Here is a 24,376-nt window from a genome sequence, read left to right as displayed (position 1 = left end):
AAATCTCATAAAATTATCTACCTCACACTGAGGAATTTTATTTTATGTAAATTACACCTCAATAAAAAATAAAAACAAACCTAAGGGTAATAAAGTTGCATAAATCTGAAACATGTAATAAATATAGTAAAAATATTAATAAATACTAGTAAATTATTAAATCTAGATGATGCATATGAGGGATTCATTACACTCTCTTCTACTGTTTCAATTTCTCTGTATTTTGCTAATTTTCTTTGTAAAAATGTTTTAAGAATGGTGTTGATTTTTTGTGAAAAGACATCTCTAAGTGAACATTAACAATTTTTAAAATCTTAATAAAAGGGTTTTGGGGTTTTTTTTGTTTTTTTGTTTTTTTGTTTTTTTGTTTTTTTGTTTTTTTGAGGCAGAGTCTCACACTGTCGCCCAGGCTGGAGTGCAGTGTCGCGATCTCGGCTCACTGCAAACTCCGCCTCCTGGGTTCACGCCATTCTCCTGCCTCAGCCTCCCAAGCAGCTGGGAATACAGGGGCCCACCACCACGCCCGGCTAATTTTTTTGTATTTTTAGTAGAGACAGGGTTTCACCATATTAGCCAGGATGGTCTCGATCTCCTGACCTCATGATCCACCCGCCTCGGCCTCCCAAAGTGCTGGGATTACAGGCGTGAGCCACCGTGCCTGGCCGGGTTTTTTTAAAAAAAACATTTGATTGTGGTCACCACCACATCTAGTGGTTCTTTGGAATGAGTTTATGACCCCAGCTGAGACTGAACTGACATCTCTTGAACTTTCTTTAAAAACAGTCTCATGAGCAAGAGAAAACCAGGTAGTAAAACTACCTGGTGCTATTTTATCACAGTGAATAATTTTTTATTGACTCAGATTCCTTTCCTTTTTTCCTTTTTTCTTCTTCTTCTTCTTTTTTAATGCAAAGTTTGGTTAAAAGATTTTTTCAGGTTTTCTGTTATTTATTTTTGATGACTTTCTTTTCAGCTTGACTACTCACAAGTTTTTTTTTTTTTCTTTTGGTTTTTTTTTAATCAGTTGGTCATTTTATTTTTAGAAAATGAAGGTGTAAAAAAGAACATATTTCACTTCTCTCAGTTTCTGAAGCAGCTCTGAGAAACTGGGTGAAACAGAGAAAATACTAATGCTGACAGTTAGCAATTATTAAGAGTCTTTGTTAAAAAAATTCTGAAATTCTATGATATATTAAACACTCATTAAAATTAATGAGAATGGTTTTATTCTTACCTGTGAAAAAAATTTTAATGCCTGGTTTAGATTTAAAAATTTTAGTCTTGAAAGTGTTCTGTAAGTGTTAAGAAGTCTGGAGGGACCATCTGAGAGAAACTGAGAATGCATAGAGTTGTATGAAAAAAATAAAATTGTTAAGACTATGATGGGTAAGAAGACAAATGATATCACAGCATTCTGCATCTCCCTTTCTACCACAACCGTGAATTAAACACTCTTCTGGAAGTTTAAACAAAATCAATATTTTCCTCCATGTCAAATACATAAAAACATATTTTCAAAGGAAATATTTGTCTAGTTATCTATTTGTCATAGTGGAAATGATCAATATTTGATATTGGGGAAATCATTTATTCTTGTTTATGTTTTCAAGTAAGCAACTTTCCTTTAAAAAGAGTCATGTTTTATCTAAAATTTCTCATTCTATCCTCTTTCCTTGACTTGATAAAAGAAAGGGGATGGGGGAAAGAAAATTCTCCTAACTTACTAAGTATGGAAGGAGTTAACTATATCATTCCCAATAGAAGGAGGAAAATAAATATGATTTCCTGAGAAATAAAGAAGACTATGAAAGTAGCTAAAATCTGAAAGTCTTTCCATTTATACTGTAAATCTAAACCCACTCAATAAACTTTGTAAAATTAATCCAGGAAGAAGGGTAGGAGACACATGAAAATTAAACACAGCTTGCAGCACACTCAGCATTATCATTAGGTCAGCCTGCTGTCTGACCTGCTTCCTCATAGCTGTTTGCTGACTATCACACCAGAATCACATAAACACTGTCACAAGATTATAGTCCCCCTTACTTGCTCTATAGACAGCAACTTGAACATTATGAAATGTTAAGTTTTCCCTTTGAGACATTTTTTCATGTCTTGCATACCAGTGAAACTATTGATTTCAACTGGTCTAAAGGACCCCATGAGAAGCCAAATTATGAAAGAATGCAATTTCTACATCCTGATGATTTCATCCTACTTACTTTGACCAATCAATGACCCCAGTTTTCCAGCACATTGCCCTCCATGATCCCCTTAAAAACCCTAAACCAGGGCTGGGCCTGGTGGCTCATGCCTGTAATCCCAGCACTTTGGAGGCTGAGGCAGGTGGATCACTTGAGGTCAGGAGTTTGAGGCAAGCCTGGCCAACATCGTGAAACCCCGTCTCTACTAAAAATGCAAAAATTAGCTGGGCATGGCAGCAGGTGCTGGTAATCCCAGCTACTCGGGAGGCCGAGGCAGGAGTATTGCTTGAACCCAGGAGACGGAGGTTGCAGTGAGCCAAGATCATGCCACTGCACTGCACTCCAGCCTGGATGACAGAGCAAGACTCTGTCTCAAAAAAAAAAAAAAAAAAAAAACCCCGAACCAGAACGCCTCAGGAAGATGAATTTGAGAGTCTCCTCCCATCCCCTCACTTGGGCACGCTGCAATCGTTAAACTCTTTCTCTGCTGCAAACCCTGCTGTCTCAGTATATTGGTCTCTTGCTGCAAAACAGACATATGAACCTGTTGCAACAAATTCCGCATTCAGTGTCATTGAATCCTGTTAGCACATAGTTTTCTCATAATGTCTCAAACACAGTGGAAGCAGTTTTGAAATCTTCTTTAGGAATCTTTCACTTGTACTCCTGAGGATGTTAATTTCTAACAAACTAGAAATTTAAAGGTCACTCAGACAACATTTTTTCTTAACTCAGATAACATTTTCTTAACACTAACCAGCTACTGCTGATTTTTACTTACTTTATTTTTCAAAACAATATTTCACAAAGAGAGAGATGGAAATTTCAACATCGAGGATTTCATATCTGTTCACATGTGCTTTTTTATTATTAGGCAATTCCTTACCACATGCCAGTAAAAAGAAATTACAGAAAAATCACACAGAATACAAAATTTTAAAGTCTGTCATCTATGTAAAATTTACAAGGTAACATCAAAGACAGTTTTATCTCACACTATTGCAGAAAAAAGTCACCAAATAGTAATTTAGTAACACTGTGTAGATGTCATTGGGCTAGGCACTGTGTAACCTACAGAAATATTTGCCTACCCTTAGGAAGAGTATTGTTTTGTTAAAGAGAAAGACTTACAGATCTACATCTCAGGACAGTAATGCAAGAAAAGCCATGCGGAAAATCCATGACTAAATGCCAATAGTAAGGTCCCAATAAGTACAATGCTCCCTCGGAAAACATAACTCCTGTATTCCATTGAAAATTCTGTGAACTTCTCAGTGTATAACAGCATTGGTTTTAAATCATGCTTTTTGAATAGTTTGTCATACAAGGAAAGACAAAGAAATCAAATTAGTCCCACTTTAGTGTGAAATCAGATTCTATCGTCTAGAACCTCATGGTTAGCATTAATAAAAATGGAAGTAATAATATTTTCTCATTCGTTTTGAGGATTACATCAAACAACATAAGAAAGTTAATTTCAAATAATTGAATATGATCTTTTTAAAGTAAGAGGCTATTGTGTTTACCATTATTGTTGGATTCCAAGTATTGGCTATGGGTTTTCTATTCCTTGAGAATCTTGTTATACTATACCTAAATCTTAATTTCTACACACATAGAATAGAGAGTCCTTCCCATGATTCCTGCAGGATTCTTCCTTATGCTTCTGTCTCCATCAATCTGGTCAGGAAGCACAACCAACCCCTCACCCTTCTTCTGAATTCCACATTAATATCTACTGGTCCATAAGCAGAGGCTGTGTGTACCAAGAGATGTTTAGGGGAGAGTGAAGGAGCATCATCCCAAAATTTCAAACTTTCAATGTCTCCACCAAAGTCTCTCAAAGTAATCATGTGGTCTGAGTAACAATAGTACACTGGTTCACCAAATACTGCCTTGAGAGGAAGCCATTCCCTTCACCATTTTTTTTCCTCCTCAACCTATTCTATATTTACTGAGGCCTGCTGGCTACCAGTGACGGGCTTGCAAGTGATTCTAGCTCTTCTTTTCTGCGACCAGGCTTCCCTTACTGGCAGCAATTGAAGGATTTGGTCCCATCCAGGGCCCCATATGGGATGTGGAGATCCAAAAAGATCTGAGGAGCACTGCTCAGACCTCACCCTGAGACTCACCTCTGCTCCATCTCTAGTCACAATCCTACTGTTATATTTTATCCCTGAGAGCCTCATTGACTCTTTTTTTGCTTTTCTGGAATTAGTTTCACTAATAGCAAGGATTTGAGGACTGCTATAAGCCTGAATTTCTCCAGTGAATGTTGCTGTAAGCTTCTCACACCCCCAGCAGCATATTCTAGGAGAGCCTGATTTTTCCAAATGGCATTCCATAGTATCCTCTGGTACAGTTTGCTGCAAGAATCACTCAGTTGTATGTGCATATGATGTTTTTCCCCCTAGGATGTGGTCAGGCATTGACCAAAAAGTGTCCCTGAAACTTCTAGCTTCCCAAATATTGGTTTGAATATTGTCAGGTATTCTGCCATAGAAACAGACCCTGGCAGAAACAAAGCCACATATAATCCCTAATATCAGACCCAACAGACTTTCTTTAATTACTGATACTTCTCCATCCCCAAGGCCTCCCATGCTCTATCATGCTATATATGTCAATAGCATGTTTTAACAACTACTCAGAATTACCTTCTCCTCTCTGAGGCACATAAAGTCCTTAAAACACCTCCAACTTCTAGAAGAAAATTCCCATTATGTACAAGAGTCTGGTCTTCAGAAAATTCTGTTTCACCACCTGAAGCATTTAATAATAAAAGTTTGTTATATACCAGGAACAGCTAATTATACTTTACAAGTATTGTATCATTTAAACATCATAATTCCTCTATTAGGAATTAATCATCTGAGCAGGAAGCACAACTAACTTCTCACCCTTCTCCTGAATTCCACATTAAAATGGACTGGTCCATTAGCAGAGGCTCTGTGTACCAAGGGATGCTTAGGTGACAAAGAAGGGGCATCATCCCAGAATTTCAAAGTTTCAATTTATTGGTGCCATCTGCATTTCTGAAGTGAGGAAACTAAGGCACAGAAAAGTTAAGTAAGTTTCTTAGGTGACTGACAGAATTTCATAGCCACCCTCTGGATTTGTACAACATAAATGTATCAGAATTACTAACCTATGACCCTGGTCTGGAATCAGCCAAAGCTTGTCTGTCATAGCCCTCCTAAGACTGTTTTATTTTTCAAATGAAATTGAGTGTCATTTGAAATAAGTCTAGCAGAGCTTTTGGTATCCTTCTGCATTGGTTTCTTCATAAGAAAATTTTCCTAGGAAAATTTTTTCTTGGGCTTCAACAAATAACATTGCAAAACATTGAGTATGTATGGTTCTAGCAGAACAGCCTATAAAGTCTATAGAACAGAACTCATTCCAAGCCTCACAGTTTCCCCCAAAAGCTGCAATCGGACTTCCAGGAGCACCATGACCCTGGCACAGCAGATCCAATTCTCTTGCACCCTAAATCCAGTGATTTGACATTCAGAGTGAGGGTGCATTTCTGGACCAATTTAGGGTTTATCTGATTAATCTAGTTCAACAATTCCATGCAAGCCCATATAACATCCAAAGCCTCCTTTAAAAAAATCTAGACAACTTGGCCAGGCATGGTGACTCATGTCTGTAATCCCAGCACTTTGAGAGGCTGAGGCGGGTGGATCACTTGAGGTCAGGAGTTCGAGACCAGCCTAGCCAACATAGTGAAACCCCGTCTCCATTAAAAATACAAAAATTAGCCAGGCGTGGTGGTGGGCACCTGTAATCCCAGCTACTTGGGAGGCTGAGGCAGGAGAATAGCTTGAACTCTGGAGGTGAAGTTTGCAGTGAGCCGAGATCACACCACTACACTCCAGCCTGGGTGACAGAGTGAGATTCCGTCTCAAAAAAAATAAAATAAATAAAATAAAATAAAATACAACAAAACAAAAAATATCCAGAAAACTCAACAAGTCATGTTTCTGTAGTTTTGTGATAGTTTGGAGTCCATTCTATGATTGGGGGATTATTTTCTAAGGCCTCATTCTGCTTCCTCATTCTCACACATACTTTGGTTGCCTAGCTCTGCCCCAATTTAATTAGGTATATAAGGTTCAGCCGCTCAACAATTTTCACTAAGCACACATACATAAAAGTGAAATAAGAAAAAAACTACCGAAGTAATTTCACTGAAGTTTCAGAAGTAGGAAGTATTAAAATGAAAAATGCTTGATACAAGCCCATCTTGCTTGATTCATTTTCCCTGCAGAATAACAGTAACTCTTCTTTTTTTTTTTTTTTTTTTTGGCATTCGAGAACATTCCACAAGAATTCAGATCCCATCAGGGTCTAACTTATTAGCTCAATCAATTTTCTAAACACTATCTTCTTCCAAATGAAAGAAAATAATTTTCCGACGTAATTTTTTTCAGCTCATTAGATGATGGTTGTTCTCACAAAGAAAATAGTCTAATTCATGCCCTTCTGTTGCTTACTTTTGCTCTAGATTTAGGTGAATTGGCAATGAAAGCATAATAAATTAAATGCATTTATTTTCCATTATTTCTCAAAGGCATGTAGGAGTATATTTTATTTTTAAGCTTTTGAAGCATGCATAGTATTTCTGTGTATATTTCCAAGGTTTGGGCTTATACATTTGTACACAAAACTAAAATATTTACCCTGTTTCCATGGTTTTCAATGCAATAGTGATACAGTATCTAATTTCCATGGCTCTCGGTAATTTGTTAATATATACTAACAATGTTTCCATTTTTAATTAAGATTAATATTTTACCAAAGATGGTCTTTTCTGTTTTATATATATACTGTATTTGCACAACATATTGTATACACACAGACACCTCTTATTCTAATATCAACCTCAATTCTAGGTTATTGCACTAACTAGTTATGGTAAGTTGATGTATTGGGAGTCCTGAAGACAACCCTCAGGCTAGATGATTGAATAGAAAGACTCACAGGACTCAGAAAAGCTATTATAAACACAGTTCCAATTTATTCCAGTGAGAAGATACATATTGAAATTTGCAAGGAGAAAAGGCATACTGGACAGAGTCCAGGAGAAGCCTGACACAAGCTTCACTTATCCTTTCCCAGCGGAGTTACATGGACAGTGCATAATTCTCTCACTAATAAGGTGTGAAAACACATGCTAATTGCTAAGTGTTGTGAACCAGGTAAGCTCACCCAGCCTTAGTGTCCAGAGATTTTATTAAGGGGTCAGTCACATAGGCATGTAACATTCATATGACTGACCTTAGCTACTCAATCTCCAGGCCCCCACTCCCAAGAGGTCAAACAGAACGTGACCCATGGCCTCAAGCACACAAAAATAGGCATTTGCCATAAATTATATTGTTGACATGAACTATCTGGTGTGGCTGAAGACCTTACAAAGAAACTTACAAGGTAGGATACTCTACAGACTCAGAGGTCTTCTCTTAGAGACAAGGCCAAGGGCCAGTCCTAAAGACATTGAGAATGTGCAGGATTTAAGCAACCTGGGCCTCCTGAGTTAACCCTTTCCTGAACAACTGAATAATAGTCCCCAAAGATATCCAGATCCTAATTTTTGAGATCTGTGAATCTTACCTTATATGGCAAAAGGGACTTTGTGGATGTGATTAAATTAAGAATGTTGAGATTATCCAGGATTATTTGAGTGGGTTCTGAATGTAACCATAAGAGTATTTTATAAGAGGGAGGCAGAGGGATCCTGTATCCAGTGATCTTGGAGAGATCATGCATCAGAATTAGAAGCTGATGACCCTGGTCCGGAACCAGACAGAGGGCAACATGAAAACTAAATCAAGATATGAAGCTGCTGGCTTTGGAGAGGAAGGAGCCATGGGCCAAGTGATGCAAAGAATGCAGCTAGAAAAGACAAGAAAAAGCATCCCCCTGTAGGCCCCAGATGGAGGATGGCCCAAACAATACCTCAACTTCAGTTCAGATTTCAGACTTCTGATCTCCAGAACTGTAAGAGAATAAATGTGTCTTCTTTTAAGCCACGTAGTTTGTGGCAATTTGTTACGGCAGCCATAAGAAACTAATACACTTGGGAACAAAACCATGTAATGAGATCACTTTGGCATTTCAATTACTAAATCTTCTTGGAAGTCACCCTTTCATTTCATTCAGAGTGAACTGTTAAAGCAAGATGTCAGTATATACATGAACACACATACATGCATTTAAAATGCAAATGATCATAAGTACAAAACATTTCAAGAATTTGAAAGCCTAAAGAAATAGCAGGCAAGCTACCCTAAACCAGATGGCTAACTAATGGATTCAGCAGTTGTCCTATAAGGATATTAAATTCAAATATCAAAAGCTGTAATATCCTGAGTACTGTGACTTGAATATAAAAAATAATTGCTAACATGAAAATTTCAAAAAGCAAACTGGCATCATATGAAGGATAAGATAATCAAATGGCATGGGAAATATCAATGAACATGACTGTGTTTCTGGTGGGAATTTCTATATTCTATAGTAAACCTGAAGTCTACTCAAAATATCATGTTTCCTGTTTTTAACGATGATCACATTCTGTCCCTGATGACTTGCCCAGCTTCAGGTAACATACATATTTTCAAGTGCAGAGGAGATGCTTTCCCGTTGTAATTCACATACATGTATTTTAGCCATTAGATCAAAACAGGTTTTTTTCCTTCCAAGTACACTGGTGAATCTTGAGTCTTTTTCTCACTGAAATGTACCTATTAATATTATCATATTTGTTTTTATAGTTTATTAGCCTCCCTTCTATTCATAGCCTAAGCCAGAAGAAACATCACATAACCAGGATGATTTTCCTGAGCTCTATTTTTGTGATAAAGGTAAGGTTGTCAAATATGAATTTTTAAAATTAAATTAAAGTAATTTTAAAAGGGAAGAAGGGATGTTTATCCATTGTTTCCCATTTTTAATGTTTGACACTGTGCTCTGTAAACTGATTTTCATTGTATACTATCCATATTACACAATTAGTGAATCATCAAAGACTAAATTATGTGCGTATAACTTTAGAATATATCATATTGTATTAAATTGTTTGAAAATTGATGGGCTATATATGGATTATCTTTAAACAACAAATAAAGCAGAATATTAATTTTCTCAGAACAGCCCAATGTGTGATCATTCACAAATGGTCAAGATTTAGTTACATCTACTTGTTGGTACACTTTAGTAAACATGCACCCTCTATCAGGAACTTTATGACCATTTCTGTAAGAGTAGACTTCAGTCTTCACTACTCCCACTTCATTGAAACTTTATTTAATAAATTAGGAGACAAAGGCAACAAGAAATTGGACAGTTTAACCAATTCCCCTGGTAAGTTACCAGCAGGGTCTAAAAATGGTTACAAACTTTACCAAAGATACTAACACATATTCCCAATTTACCATGAAATATTTGAGAACATATTTCTTATTGAATATTCATAAAATAAACAATATTCAGGGGTTTTTCCCCTAACGAAAAGATCGGAGAATTTTTAACAATCTGGACAAGTTCATATTTATAAAAGTCACTCATTAACCGCTACATTAGATCTATGAGTCTAAATTGAAGGGAAATGTTAATATTTGACATTGAAAACAAAAATATCCAATAAGTAATTTGTTTCTGAAAAAGTTTTTCAAGTTATAACCAAAAATATCAGATGTCCTCAGCCATTTGAAGGGCTGGAGCTTTAGGGCCTACTCAGGGGTCATGACAGCCTGCCATCCCGTCCGTGCTGGCGATGGGCTGTGGATGTCAAGGGGAAAAGCAGCTCTCCTCAGAGTCCAGCTGGCAGCTCTAACAACTCAGGCACATGGGGCCGTTTCCACTGTCATTTCCATGGAAACCACTGGTAGCATAGCTTACCAAACCAAGAACCAGGTATGACACTTCTCAGCTAACTGCATGGCAAGTTCAATCTCTGACGGACAAAACGAGGATGAAGTATTTACATAAAAACCAATATCCTATACACTGACCAAGACCCAGGTGAAGATTTTATAAAATTAAATTAGTGTGAGGGTGGGTCAAGGCCTCCCTTCCCTGCTGAGTAATAGATGCCTATTTGCATATGACTGTCCACCCCAGAGGCCAGGGCATCCCAACAGCAAAAGAAGTAAAGGCTTTTGTGGTTTATGTATTTTTGCGTGTGAATGTTAATAGCTCACCTTTACATATGACTTTCTACCAAGGAGACCAGGTAATAGCACAGATTCTTACTTCAGTTCTATGAGTGCTCTTACTCCCTAATATTGTAAAATTATTGAACATTTAAAAATAATTTTCCATTTATATTAATGTCTCTTACTTGAGTTAACAAAGAGAGAGTTCCCAGTTTGTCATAATAAAGTACTTACCTAAATTTGCAGTTCTTGGGTATGTATGACTTGACACAGATACAAAGAGGACTAGGAAAATTCACACCCACATCACGATCACTTCAGGAGACTCTGTCATCCTAAAAGTATTTACTGAACACCTACTGTGTGCCATGCTCTAAATGAGTGCTAAGGATACAGTGGGAGCAAGACAAACATGATCCCGTGTCTTCAGAGAGCTTGCAGCCTAGGGTGTTCCGTACTTTGGGTGATCAAAGCCTTGTAATTATTGGGCAGAAATTCAAAGAAGCAGTCGTGGGTAGAAGAAGTCTTTGCTAGCTGGAGTAATACTCATCTAACGCACATGTCTTTCTAGTTAGCCTATAAAACACGAATTGCTTAGGGGAAATAATGTTGGCTGTTATTAAAAAAATAAATAAACCCTGAAATCCCAGCTCCTGACTTACCTCACGGGAAGGGGTGAGGGCACTGTTTTCCATGATGTTCCTCGGGATCTAGGCTACTTCCAGCTTGTGGCCCTATACTCTTCCAGGTCCCTGGAATTTTTATCTATTCAGTGAGTAAAGAAAGCAGGAAGATTACGGATGGGAAGATGTTATAGACCAGGCATGGGATTTGGACACGTGACTTCTGTTCAAATTCCACTGGCCAAAGCTTGGCCACACCTAACTACACTAAAATCCAGGAAATATCATCCAGCAGTGTACCCAGGAGATGAAGAGAACACCCACACCAGGTCCTCCCAGCTCTCTATATTCCACCAGCTGATAGGAAAAGAGAGCAAAGAAAGCATGAGAGGGCTGGGCACAGTGACTCAGGCCTGTAATCCCAGCACTTTGGGAGGCTGAGGTGGGTGGATCACCTGAGGTCAGAAGTTCAAGACCAGCCTGGCCAACATGGGGAAACCCCATCTCTACTTAAAAATTAGCCAGGCGTGGTGGCAAGTGCCTGTAATTCCAGCTACTTGGGAGGCTGAGGCAGGAGAATCACTTGAACCTGAGAGGCGGAGGTTGCAGCGAGCCGAGATCGTGCCACCAAACTCCAGCCTGGGCGACAGAGCGAGACTGTCTCAAAAAAAAAAAAGAAAAGAAAAAAGTAAGCATGAGAGAATTTTTGTGAGCTAGAACTAGACGGGAACACATGACCTCCTCACATTCCACTGGCCAGAACTCAGTTTCCCAGCCACACTTCACTGTCAGGGACCCTGCAAGTTTGCACATGGGTGCATGCTTAGGAGTAGAACACCGGTCTTGGGGATTTCCTTCCGTACCTAACCCAGGCTCCTTCTCAATCATTAGTAAGACAAAGAAGAAAAGTGTGCCCTTATTTGTTTATGTGCATTCCCTTAGCTGCCCCATGTGATTAATTTTTTCTTTTAGCAAAGTCCTTGACATTTATTTTTTCCTATTTTACATGAGAAATTAGAAGACTCAAAAGGTAAAATGATGAGTAGCCCAGAGTCAGATAGCTAACCAAAAACAACTTGCCACTAAATTTCAGGTCTCCTAATTCACAGTACATTTAGTTTATTTTCATTAAATATGTACTGTGCATTTAGCACTGTGTTAAATACTTGGGGGATAAGAAATAAATAAAAGACCTAATATTCATCTCAAGAAGCTTTAGATGTTTTCTTTTCTTTCTTTCTTTCTTTCTTTTTTTTTTTTTTGGAGACAATATCTCTCTCTATCGCCCAGTGAAGTGCAGTGACGTGATCTCAGCTCACTGCAACTTCCACCGCCCAGGTTCAAGCAATTCTCCTGCCTCAGCCTCCAAGTAGCTGAGATTACAGGCATGTGCCATCATGCCCAGCTAATTTTTGTATTTTTAGTAGGACAGGGTTTCACATTTTGGCCAGGCTGTTCTCAAATTCCTGACCTCAGGTGATCCTCCTGCCTTGGCCTCCCAAAGTGCTGAGATTACAGGCGTGAGCCACTGTGCCTGGCCCAGATTCATTCTTGAGAAACAAAATATTTACATAAAACAAATGCACATATTTAATTGCTATTTAGAGGAAAATGCATGCAATGTATCACACATAATGTGATGCCAGCCTCTGAGCATGCACTCCAGGAAGGTTTGATGACAAGAAAGACCTGTGCAGAGCGTAATACCTGGGAAGAACTTTGTGGAGTTCAATCTTGAAAAATAGTAGAATGTGGATGAATAGAGAAAGGGGAAGGACTTTTTGAAGATGACACTTATGGTGGGAGGAAAGCATGAGCACAATTGTGCTCTGAACAAAAAGAGAAGATAAGTGTGGCTGAGAATGAGAATTGGTACTGGGAACAGTGGAAGTGGGAGACAGAATCTAGGGGCCTTGTGGTAGGTGGTTCTGAAATCATAAGCAATTACTGAACCATAGTAGGCACATGAACTGGCCATAGCATGCCTGTCCAAGTGTTTAAGAAATATCTCTTTAAGAAGAAAGAGATGGACCTTTATAGAAACCAAGGAACAAAAGGATATGCAAGAGAATTTGTATGAAGAAAGCGTGGGAAAGGAGAAGACATCATCTGACCACAGAATCTCACAGTTATGGAACCACGTATACAAAATGTTAAGATGTTACAGGATAAATGCTGAACCCAGTAATTTAGGCTGACAGCCCTACGTGGTGGCCCACTTATGGTAAATCTATGCATTCATGTCCTGTTTACATTTTTACTGTGAGGGGAAATTATATAACCACCTAAATAAGACCCTGTGCTCTCCCCTCAAAACAATAATATTTTTTGGCAAAGATAATTAAGTAAAGCCACAAGCCTATTAAGAAATGCAAGATTATACACATTATCTCCTACAGGCAGGCAGTGATGTTTGTAATACACTAAAGACATGTCTTCTCAAAAGAAACAGATGTTCTTGGTTGACAATAGAAACGTAAACAGAATCATACAGAATGTTCTCATCGTTTAGCCTATTTATTTATATACTGCCTTTGCTAAAAAAAATTAATTAGACAAGCTTACAGAGATAAAATAAAGCAAGATAAAATTTAAAAGGTGATGGAACCAGGGCAAAAGAATAATAAAAGTAGGAAAAATAAGATAGAGCCATGAGTAATGTTGGTGTATTTTAAAAACAACAACAACGACGACAAGGTAAAGCCCTTCACTGATTAGAAGTGAATCCAAAATTTGATTCTCAATTTTCTGCCCAAAGCAGAATTGTTTATATGATATACAGTATCCATAAAACAAACCATTTACTCAGAAGGGAAAAAAGTCATTCCTGGATCTAGGATCTTGAAGACTCTCAAAAAAAAGAGGTAAAATTTCCTATGTTGTAGTGGTCAGTACTCTTTCAGTTGCAAATGAGAGAAAGCCCAACTCAAACTGGCTTAAGCAGAAAAGGGAATTTACTGACTCATGTAACTAAAAATGTGTAAGCTAAAAAAATTAAAAATTAAGTTCTTAATCTATGATTTCAGGTATTGCCAATCCAAATGTTCACAGTGTTGTCAGGAATCTCTCCCCAGATATCAGTGCTGCCTTTCCTTTGTGGGGCTTGTATTAGTCAGGGTTCTCTAGAGGGACAAAACTTATAGGATAGATAGATAGATAAAGGGGAGTTTATTAAGGACTATTAACTCACATGATCACAAGGTCCCAAAATAGGCCATCTGTAGGCTGAGGAGCAAGGAAACCAGTTCAAGTCCCAAAGCTGAAGAACTTGGACTCCGATGTTCAAGGGCAGGAAGTATCCAGCACAAGAGAAAGATGTAGGCTGGGAGGCTAAGCCAGCCTAGTCTTTTCATGTTTTTCTGTCTGCTTTATATTCTGGCAATGCTGGCAGCTGATCAGATGGTGCCACCCAGATTAAGGGTGGGTCTGCCTTTCCCAGCCCACTGACTCAAATCTTAATCTCTTTTGGCAACACCCTCACAGACACATCCAGCAGCAGTACTTTACATCCTTCAGTCCAATCAAGTTGACACTCAGTATTAACGTCACAAGTCCATCCCTTGTCAACTTGAACTTATACACATCTCCTGAGATCAAACATAATATTAAGACAATAATAAGGTCATAATTACACGTAACATAATACAACTATCTTTTGTACAACCAGAAATGCTCCAATCCCCAACTGAAATGTTATTATATAAAGTTAACAATATTTAAACGCTGATATGAAGTCAATAAGTCTTATGTCACATGATAAAGGAAAATGGAAATAAAATGAAGATATTTTCTTAGTATAAGTGTATACACACACAAACATGTTTTTAACGAAAGAAGGAAGAAATACTCATGGAAATTACAGTCCTCGTTTCTGCAACTGGTCACGTGGTCGTACTGGTATTAAGGACTACCTTCTTCTACTACCCATTATGTATTCCCTTTGCCTTCAGGAAGCACATCAGCAGGTCATGGGTTTTTTCCTGGTGGAGTGACACAAACCTTCATTCCCCAACAGTCTTGGCCATTTGCAGTTCTGCCTGGATTGGGCCGTTGTAGTCTCCCACTGACTTTAATCACAAGGCATGGTAATAGTAAGAGACACCCTAATGGATCTCCTGTATTCCATGCAGACTCTTCCTTACCTCCATTGTGGAGTAGTAGACTAATTTCATCTTGATAGTGGGGTCAATCACCCCAGCCAACACTGTAACTCTCTTCTTAGCCTGTTGACTGAAAGGTAGGAGCCCAAAGTGTCCAGATGACAATCTTTAAACTTCCAGTTTAATGGAATCATTGTTGTGTCTCCTGGTGGCGGTGTTCCTCCCTCTGGAATTAAGACCCTTAGGCCAGCAGAACATAATGTCACAGGAACAGGAAGCAAAACTTTTGCTAGTGAATCACTAGGGGTGATGGTGAGTGGTGCCACTTCCATTTTCACCCCTTGATTCCTGTACCCATGAATCCTGGCTATAGGAGAAACATATATTGGATGCTGATTCAGGGCATACACAGCCTTCTGGAGAACTTTGCCCCAGTCCTGCAAAGTATTGTCACCTAGTTGGCATTGTAATTGTGACTTCAAAAGGCCATTCCATCGTTCTTAAAATCCAGCTGCTTCAGGATGATGGAGAACATGGTAAGACCAGTGAATTCCATCAGCATGAGCCCACTGCTGCACTTCTTTAGCCATAAAGTAAGTGGCTTGGTCAGAGGCAATGCTGTGTGGAATATCATGATGGTGGATAAGACATTCTGTGAGTCCATGGATGGTAGTCTTGGCAGAAGCATTGTGTGCAGGATAGGTAAACCCATATCCAGAGTAACTGTCTATGCCAGTGAGGACAAACCTCCACTCTTTCCATGATGGAAGAGATCCAATATAATCAACCTGCCACTAGGTAGCTTGCTGATCACCCCAAGGAATTGTGCCATATCGAGGGCTCAGTGTTCGTCTCCGCCACTGGCAAATTGGGCACTCAGCAGTGGCTGTAGCCAGCTCAGCCTTAGTGAGCAGAAGTCCATGTTGCTAAGCCCATGTGTAACTCCATCCCTGCCACCATTGCCACTTTGTTCATGGGCCCATTGGATGATGACAGGGGTGGCTGGGGAAAGAAGCTGAGTGTTGTCCACAGAATGGGTCATCCTGGAACAATAAAAGTTCCTGTGTCCCCCTCACAGTTTGTGCAATGGGGGTGTGGCTCACTTTTTCAGTGCTCTGCTACTCAAAACTCTCAGGCAGCATACAGACAGGCAGGCTGTGGGGCTCCGACCCCAAGGCAGTGTCTAGGGGTGAATGTTTACAGCTCCTGAAGCCCCAGTGGGCCTGGAGCAGGGCTGCTCAGTGGCACAGGCTCTCCTCTGACTACCCCGGCCAAATTCTGCCTCGTTCCACTGGTCAATGGCCTGCCAGCATGCCAGCATCTCCTGCACCAGTGCATTTCTCTTGACCTCCAGCTGCCATGTGCTCTTCCACTGATGTGCTCCTCTTGACATCCAGCCACCTGTGTACCTGCCTGCTAGGGTCTCAGGGGTTTTTATAGGCACAAGATGGGGGTGTGCTGGGCCAAGGTGGTCTTGGAAAATGCAACATTTGGGCACAAAGGCATGAGTACCTGTCCCCACCTAGGTATGTGGGCACAGACCTGGGGGTGGAACTCTCACTGGGGACCTGCCCTTCTCCTCCCCTTCCATATCACATCCCCCTTCTGAAGAGGTACATCTAACTGCCTTTAGAATATAGACAATAACAGAGCTTAGTGCTTCCTGCTTACAGGGGGCATTGTTTTGCAGAAAACAGCAGTCAGATTCCTCCCAGAGTTCTATCTAAGGGTTCTTAGCAAAGGGAAACCACCATCCGAGGCTCAGGTTGCCTGACTGTTTGGAGTTTGATGGCTTGTAAGTGAGAGGAAAATAACAAGTTTTATAATGGTAAGTATGCACAGGTTAAACATGTGTATTATACAAGGAAAGAATTTCATGCCAAAGATTACAGAAACAAGAAGTAAAATATACTAACCACAACATTGTACCCCAAGCTGTTTCACCCTGGTGAAAGAAATTAAACTTTAGAGCAGTTAAACTTTTAGAAGAGAGATAACTGTTCTTGCCGTATCTTTAGCAGTTAACAGGTGCACCCTGGGAATTCTAGGGTTTGTGGGCTTGCCTGGCAGCCATTAAAGCTTTTGTCTCTTTCCTGTGTTTCCTTTCTCTATTGTAGAAGACTGAGGTGGCTACTTTCAGGAGGTCCTCTAAAGTACTATCTGGTCCCAGGGTCCATTTCCGCAACTTCCTCCTGATATCAGGAGCTGCCTGAGTAATAAATTTATCCTTTAGGATTAGCTGTCCCTCAACTGAATCAGGAGATAGAAAGGTGTGCTTTACCAAGGCCTCTGTTAGCCTTTCCAAGAATGCAGTGGGATTTTCATCAAATCCCTGGTCAATCCTGGGCAACTTAGTATAATTGAGAGGCTTGGTCCTAGTTGTACGTAAGCCCTCCATTATGCACACCTGAAAGTGTCTCTTTTTCCAGTCTTCCACCTCGTCATTGGGATCCCATTTAGGGTCATTCACTGGTACTGCTTCTCTTCCAGTTGGATAATATTTGCCCCCTTCTCTGATGCTATATGTGAGGCAAAGCTCATCCCCAAATCTCTCTGCTGCTTGCAGAGCAGCCTCCTTCTCAGTGTCCATCAGGGTCTGATTCAAAAGTAACATAATGTCTCTCCAGGAGAGTTCAAATATTTGACTGAAATTCTGGAAAGCCTCTATATATCTATCAGGGTTGTCTGAAAACTTTCCAAGATCCCCCTTAATTTGCTTTAAGTCCTGTAGGGAAAAAGGAATCTGGAACTTACTGGACCCAAATTCACTGGGCATCTGTTGAAGGGGCAAGAATGAGACTGGAGCTTGTTTAGAGTGAAGATTTCTAGGAGCGGGTAAGTGACAGGCTGAAGCTAAATAGGAAGGTTGGGGTGGACCCAGAGAAGCAGGTCTGGGGGAAGCTGGCTCCTCTGCTGGGGGTGCCTCTGGGACTCATGTCTTTAATTCCCTGGGTTTGCCCTTTGCTGCCTTCCCTGAGAGGGCAAACAGGAAGGCTGGATCGATCCTACATTGTCGGCAAAGATCTGGATTGCCTTGCAAGGTGTAGAAAGCCTGCACATATGGGGCCTCAGACCATCTGTCCTCACATATACAGAAAAGCTCCAATTGCCAGATTGTATCCAAATGAATGGTTCCTTCCTGAGGCCAAGCCAGTCCTTCCTGTAAATCATAATTTGGCCAAACCTTTGTGCAGAGGGCTATGAGGTGCTTTTCCTCCAGATTCTGAAGGTCAAAGCAATCCCAGTGGTTCAGGATACACTCCAGAGGAGTATAAGCTAGGGGTGGTGAAGAGACCTGGTTGCCCATTCTGAAAGACAGAGGATAGAGACGTCCCTCATTCCCTTCCTTCTCTCAGTGAAAACTCCGGGTGAGATGGAGAGAGAAAGCAAGCATCCTCCCTTCACTCCCCACCACTTATCCCTCAGCCCTGGTGACCTTGGCAGGTGCCAGCCATGGGTATCGATGTGGTATGCACCCATGAAGCAGGGAAAACCTGGAGAATAGGAATTAACCACCCTCACCTATGCCTTCATTTCTCCCTGGTATCAGCAAACTTTGAGTGCCCTGGGCCTGTTTATGCCATGAAGCATGGCCTCCTTCTGTGGGGTGGGATTCGGTTGGCAGAAATTTGTCCTGCTCATTTACATTGTGCCTGTTGCCTGTCTTTCAATCCTTCAGACCTCGTTTTCCTTTCTAGGGCCTGAGCCTGAAGCTTGGAATTGAGTTTGGGACTGAAAAGATATTTTAGAGGCTGTTTTTATGTGTTTAGAGTGTCTCAAATGTGCCCTGCCCAATTTGCAGTTATCAGCCAGCAGGAGTCACTCCTCTGTTAACTTCCCTATCAGAAACAGAGTTGGAAGTGGGGAGCCCTCTCACTTTGAAAAGGAAAAAGAGAATAACAGCTTAAGTGGCAAAACAGGGAGATTCTGGGGAAGAAACCCTTGCTTAGTGTAACTGGGCCTTTCTAATCCTTACATCTTTCCCCCGGTTCAGACGGGGTTGAATTCTTTGGAATGAGGTGGAGTTTGGCCAGGGGAGTTGGAGGAGAGCCCAGGCCACCAAGCAGCCCGACCCCAAGGGAAAACCACCTCCCTGGTTAATTCCTATTCTCCAGGTTTTCCCTGCTTCATGGGTACATACCACATCAATACCCAGGGGAGGAAAGTTTCCATTGGCACAGCAGGCGAGAAATATTCATTTGTCCATTAGCCCTGTGGGGTCATGGCTACCACTGTGGCTTTCTCCTGGTCTCCCATCCCTCCATGGCTGCTGGACTCAGCCTTTGTCTGCTGTCGGCATGCCCAGGCACCCGAGCTGGGAGGGGAAAGGATAAGGAGAGGTGCCCTGAGCTGTGCGTGCTTGCGGCTGTGGAGGTAGAGGCATATATGGCAACTCTAGGAACAGTTGGTCTGATATGTACCTTTGGAGCCTGGGCCAGATGCTCATTTTACTTAGTAACTTTGCCACAGCCTGTAGCAAAACTCTTAACATTATAAAGGAAGAGATAAGAGCCATTTCAAACCATGAGAAAAGAGACAAACTCTGGGGGTTTTGACCATCCCAGTTAGGGCAGAGGCAGAGGCCGGCGGATCACCTGAGATCGGGAGTTCGAGACCAGCCTGACCAACATGGAGAAACCCATCTCTACTAAAAATACAAAATTAGCTGGGCGTGGTGGTGCATGCCTGTAATCCCAGCTACTCGGGAGGTGCATGCCTGTAATCCCAGCTGCTCGGGAGGCTGAGACAGAAGAATCACTTGAACCCGAGAGGCGGAGGTTGAGGTGAGCCAAGATTGTGCTATTGCACTACAGCCTGGGCAACAAGAGTGAAACTGCGTCTGGAAAAAAAAAAAATTCTGTGAAGGAAGACAGAGCTTCTTACCCACAAGAAATAGAGAGAGATGGCAGGGTTTTGGAAGAGAGAGGCAGACCCCACAGTTTTACATTCGTTCATACTCACCTTCTAGGATCCAGGCGCGGTCCCCAGTTGAAATGGGAAAAGTTCCCTTGTCTCCCTCGCAGGGCATGTGATGGGGGTGTGGCTCACTTCTTCAGTGCCCCACTGCTCAAATCTCTTAGGGAGCATACAGACAGGCAGGCTGTGGGGCTCTGACCCCACAGCAGTGTCTAGGAGTGAATGTTTACAGCCTCTGAAGCCCCAGTAGGCGTGTGTTACAGGGTGCTCTTTTAATTTAGTTGTCCATGGGTGGCTTGTGTTAGCTCAATTAGATCCTCTGCCTTATTACAAGGACAGAGGGCTTTCTGTATCCCAGGGTTCTTGCCTTGGTGTACCAGAAGAATCGGATCACACATGGGCTTGGAGAATCAATGCAAGGTTTTATTGAGTGGAAGTAGCTCTCAGCAGATGGGGGAGCCAGAAGGGAGATGGTTTTCCCTTGGGGTCGGGCTGCTTGGTGGCCTGGGCTCTCCTCCAACTCCCCTGGCCAAACTCCACCTCATTCCACCAGTTGATGGCCTGCTGGCATGCCAGCATCTCCTACACCAGTGTTTTCCTCTTGATATCCAGCTGCCCATGTGTTCCTCTGCTGATGTGCTCCTCTCAACAAGCAGCCACTTGTGTGACTGCCTGCTAGGGTCTCGAGGGTTTTTGTAGACACAGGATGGGGGCATGGTGGGCCAGGGTGGCCTTGGGAAATGCAACATTTAGGTGCAAAGGCAGGAGTGCCGGTCCTCACCTAGGTCCGTGGGCACAGGCCCAGGGTTGGAGCTCTCTGTATCAATCTTATCCACTTGATTATTAAAATCCTCCTCTGCTGAGGTCACCTGTTGGTGAGCACTCACATGGGATACAAATATCTGCACAGTTTTTGACCACTCAGAGAGGTCCATCTACATACCTCTTCCCCAAATTTTTTTGTAACTGATTTTCCAATCATGCTTCTTCCAAGTCCCTGACCATCCAGACAAATCATTGACTACAGCCCATGAATCAGCATATAATCACACATCTGGCAATTTCTCCTTCCATGCAAAGTGCATAACCAGGTGCACTGCTCAAAATTCTGCCCACTGGGAAGATTTCCCTTCACTGCTGTCCTTCAAGGATGTCTTATAAAGGGGCTGTAGTGCTACAGCTGTCCACTTTCGGGTGGTGCCTGCATATCGTGCAGAACCATTTGTGAACCACGCCTTAGTCTTCTCTTCCTCTGTCAACTGATCATAGGAAACTCTCCATGAAGCCATCAGTGCAGGCTGGGGGACAGAAGGCAGGGTAGGAGGCATGGAGACCATGGACATTTGAGCCAGTTCCTCATGTAACTGACTTGTGCCCTCAGGACCTGCTCCAGCCTGATCATGTATGTATCACTTCCATTTGATGATGGAATGCTGCTGTGCATGACCCACTTTATGGCTAGATGGGTCAGAAAGCACCCAGTTCATGATAGACAGTTCAGGTCACATGGTGACTTGATGACCCATAGTCAAACGTTCAGTTTCCACCAAAGTCCAGTAACAGGCCGAGAGCTGTCTCTCAAAAGGAGAGTAGTTATCTGCAGAAGATGACAGGGCCTTGCTTCAAAATCCTAGAGGCCTCCGCTGTGATTCACCTATGGAGGTCTGCCAAAGGCTCCAAACAGCATCCCTATCTGCCACTGACACCTCAAGCACCACTGGATCTGCTGGGTCATATGGCCCAAGTAGCAAAGCAGCTTGCACAGCATCCTGGACCAGTTGCAGAGCCTTCTACTGTTCTAGACTCCACTCAAAACTGGCAGCCTTTTGGGTCATTTGATAAATGGGTCAGAGTAACACAGCCAAATGAGGAATGTGTTACCTCCAAAATCCAAATAGGCCCACTAGGCATTGTGCCTCTTTCTTGGCCATAGGAGAGGCCAAATGCAGTAACTTATCCTTCACCTTAGAAGGAATATCTCGACAAGCCCCACACCACTGGACCCCTAGAAATTTTATTTAGGTAGAAGTTCCCTGAATTTTAGTTGGATTTACTTCCCATCCTCTGGCATGCAAATGTCTCCCCAGTAAGTCCAGTGTGTTTGCTACTTCTTGCTCACTGGATCCAATCAGCATAATGTCATCAATGTAATGGACCAGTGTGATATCTTGTGGAAGTGAAAAGCGATTGAGGTCTCTCTGAATAAGATTGAGACACAAAGCTGGAAAGTCAATATACCCCTGAGGAAGGACAGTAAAGGTAAATTGCCGGCCTTACCAGCTGAAGGCAAATTGCTTCTGGTGGGCCTTATGGACAGGAATGGAGAAAAAGGCATTTGTCAAATCAATGGCTGCATACCAGGTGCCAGGAGATGTGTTAGTTTGCTCAAGCAATGAAACCACATCTGGTACAGCAGCTGCAGTTAGAGTCACCACTTGGTTAAGCTTATGATAATCTACTGTCATTCTCCAAGATCCATCTGTCTTCTGCACAGGCCAAATGGGAAAGTTGAACAGGGATGTGGTGGGAATCACCATCCCTGTGTATTTCAAGTCCTTGATGGTGGCACTAATCTCTGCAATCCCTCTAGGGATGCAATATTGTTTTTGACTTACTATTTTCCTAGGTAGAGGCAGCAGCTCTAATGGCTTCCATGTGGCCTTTCCCACCATAATAGCCCTCACTCTACCAGTCAGGGAGCCAATGTGGGGGTTCTGCCAGCTGCTAAGTATGTCTCTGGCAATTATACATTCTGGCCCTAGGGAAATGACTACAGGATGAGTCCGGGGACTCACTGGACCCACTGTAAGTTGGACCTGAGCTAAAACTCCATTAATCACCTGACCTCCATAATCCCCTACTTTACCTGGAGGACCACAATGACGTTTTGGGTCCCCTAGAATCAATGTTTCAAAACTATCATTTTGCCACATTTATCCCTCTCTATCTCAAAAAACAAGTTACTTCTAACCCAGGGTGTAGGTGTTATTTGCCCCAGCAACATCAGCTCAGAGCCAGTGTCCAGTAGTCCCTAAAATATCTGATCATTTCCCTTACTCTAGTGCACAGTTACCCTGGTAAGAGACTGGAGGTCTCCTTGGGGAAGGATGGGAGAAAAATTAACAGCATAAATTATCAGTAGTATAGTGGGTTCATTCCTCAAGGGGACCCAGCCTCCCCTTCATTCCAGGGGTTCTGGGTTTGTAAACTGGCTCAAGTCTGGAAACTGATTGAGGGGCCATGATTCTCTGTTTTTATAATTCAAATTAGTCTTTTGTCCATTCGACCTGGAATTTTTCTGCTTATATAAATTATAGGAATGGGCCGGGCACAGTGGCTCATGCCTGTAATCCCAGCACTTTGGGAGGCCGAGGCAGGTGGATCACAAGATCAGGAGTTCGAGACCAGCCTGGCCAATATGGTGAAACCCTGTCTTATCTAAAAATACAAAAATTAGCCAGGTGTGATGGTGGGCACCTGTAGTCCCAGCTATTCAAGAGGCTGAGGCAGGAGAATCGCTTGATCCCGGGAGGCAGAGGTTGCAGTGAGTCAAGATCATGCCACTGCACTCCGCCTGGGCAACAGAGCAAGACTGCATCTCAAAAAAAATAAGAAAGAAAGAAAGAAAGAAAGAAAGAAAGAAAGAGAAAAGAAAAGAAAAGAAAGAGAAAGAAAGAAAGAAAAAGAAAGAAAGAAATAAAGAGAAAGAAAGAAAGAGAAAGAAAGAAAGAAAGAAAGAAAGAAAGAAAGAAAGAAAGAAAGAAAGAAAGAAAGAAAGAAAGAAATGCAGTAGGCTTCCTATCAATTTCACTGCTAGGAACAATGTGATTAATTAGCCAATGCCATAGCTGTATATGAGTCAGACTATTCTGATTGCTGCTTTGCTTCTGCTGTCCACTACAGTAGCTACGCCCACCTTGCCTTTGATGATTGAGTGCCACCAATTGGCCCCTGTCACCTTGCGATCCAATTATTCCTGTTGTATTTATATTTTGTAGTTGAGTAGTTGCGGTTCCCACGATTAGATGTGACATACAGAGAAGAGCAATTACAGGGCTCTTCAAAGATGCAGGTGCTGCCCTCACAAATCTGTTTTGCAAAACATTGATCGAGGGTATATCTTCTGGACTCTCCCAGCTGGGATGAGTAGGTGTAAAGTGACTAATTCACTCCCCCATTTCAATCTCCCTAAGCCTTTGGATCCCTTCCTCTCCATTAAACCAAGGGAGATCAGGCATTTCCAGCTCGTTCACAGTGGGCCATCTTTTAAAAAAAGACATAAAGTTTAATATGTTGTAGTGGTCAGTACTCTTTCAGTTGCAAATGATAACTGGCTTAAGCATAAAAGGGAACTTATTGACTCATAT

At 41.7% G+C, this 24,376-nt stretch overlaps 1 pseudogene; it reads right to left on the bottom strand.

The window, feature by feature from the left end:
- Nucleotides 1-13,668: 13,668 nt before the first annotated feature.
- On the bottom strand, nt 13,669-22,942 carry LOC134810649 (uncharacterized; annotated as a pseudogene).
- Between the last annotated feature and the right edge of the window lie 1,434 nt (nt 22,943-24,376).

The sequence above is a fragment of the Pan troglodytes genome, chromosome 7 (assembly GCF_028858775.2).
Source record: "Pan troglodytes isolate AG18354 chromosome 7, NHGRI_mPanTro3-v2.0_pri, whole genome shotgun sequence".
In the NCBI taxonomy this organism is placed as follows: Eukaryota; Metazoa; Chordata; class Mammalia; order Primates; family Hominidae; genus Pan; species Pan troglodytes.
Note: the sequence above shows the minus strand (reverse complement) of the source record. Positions and strands in the feature narration are given on the sequence as shown.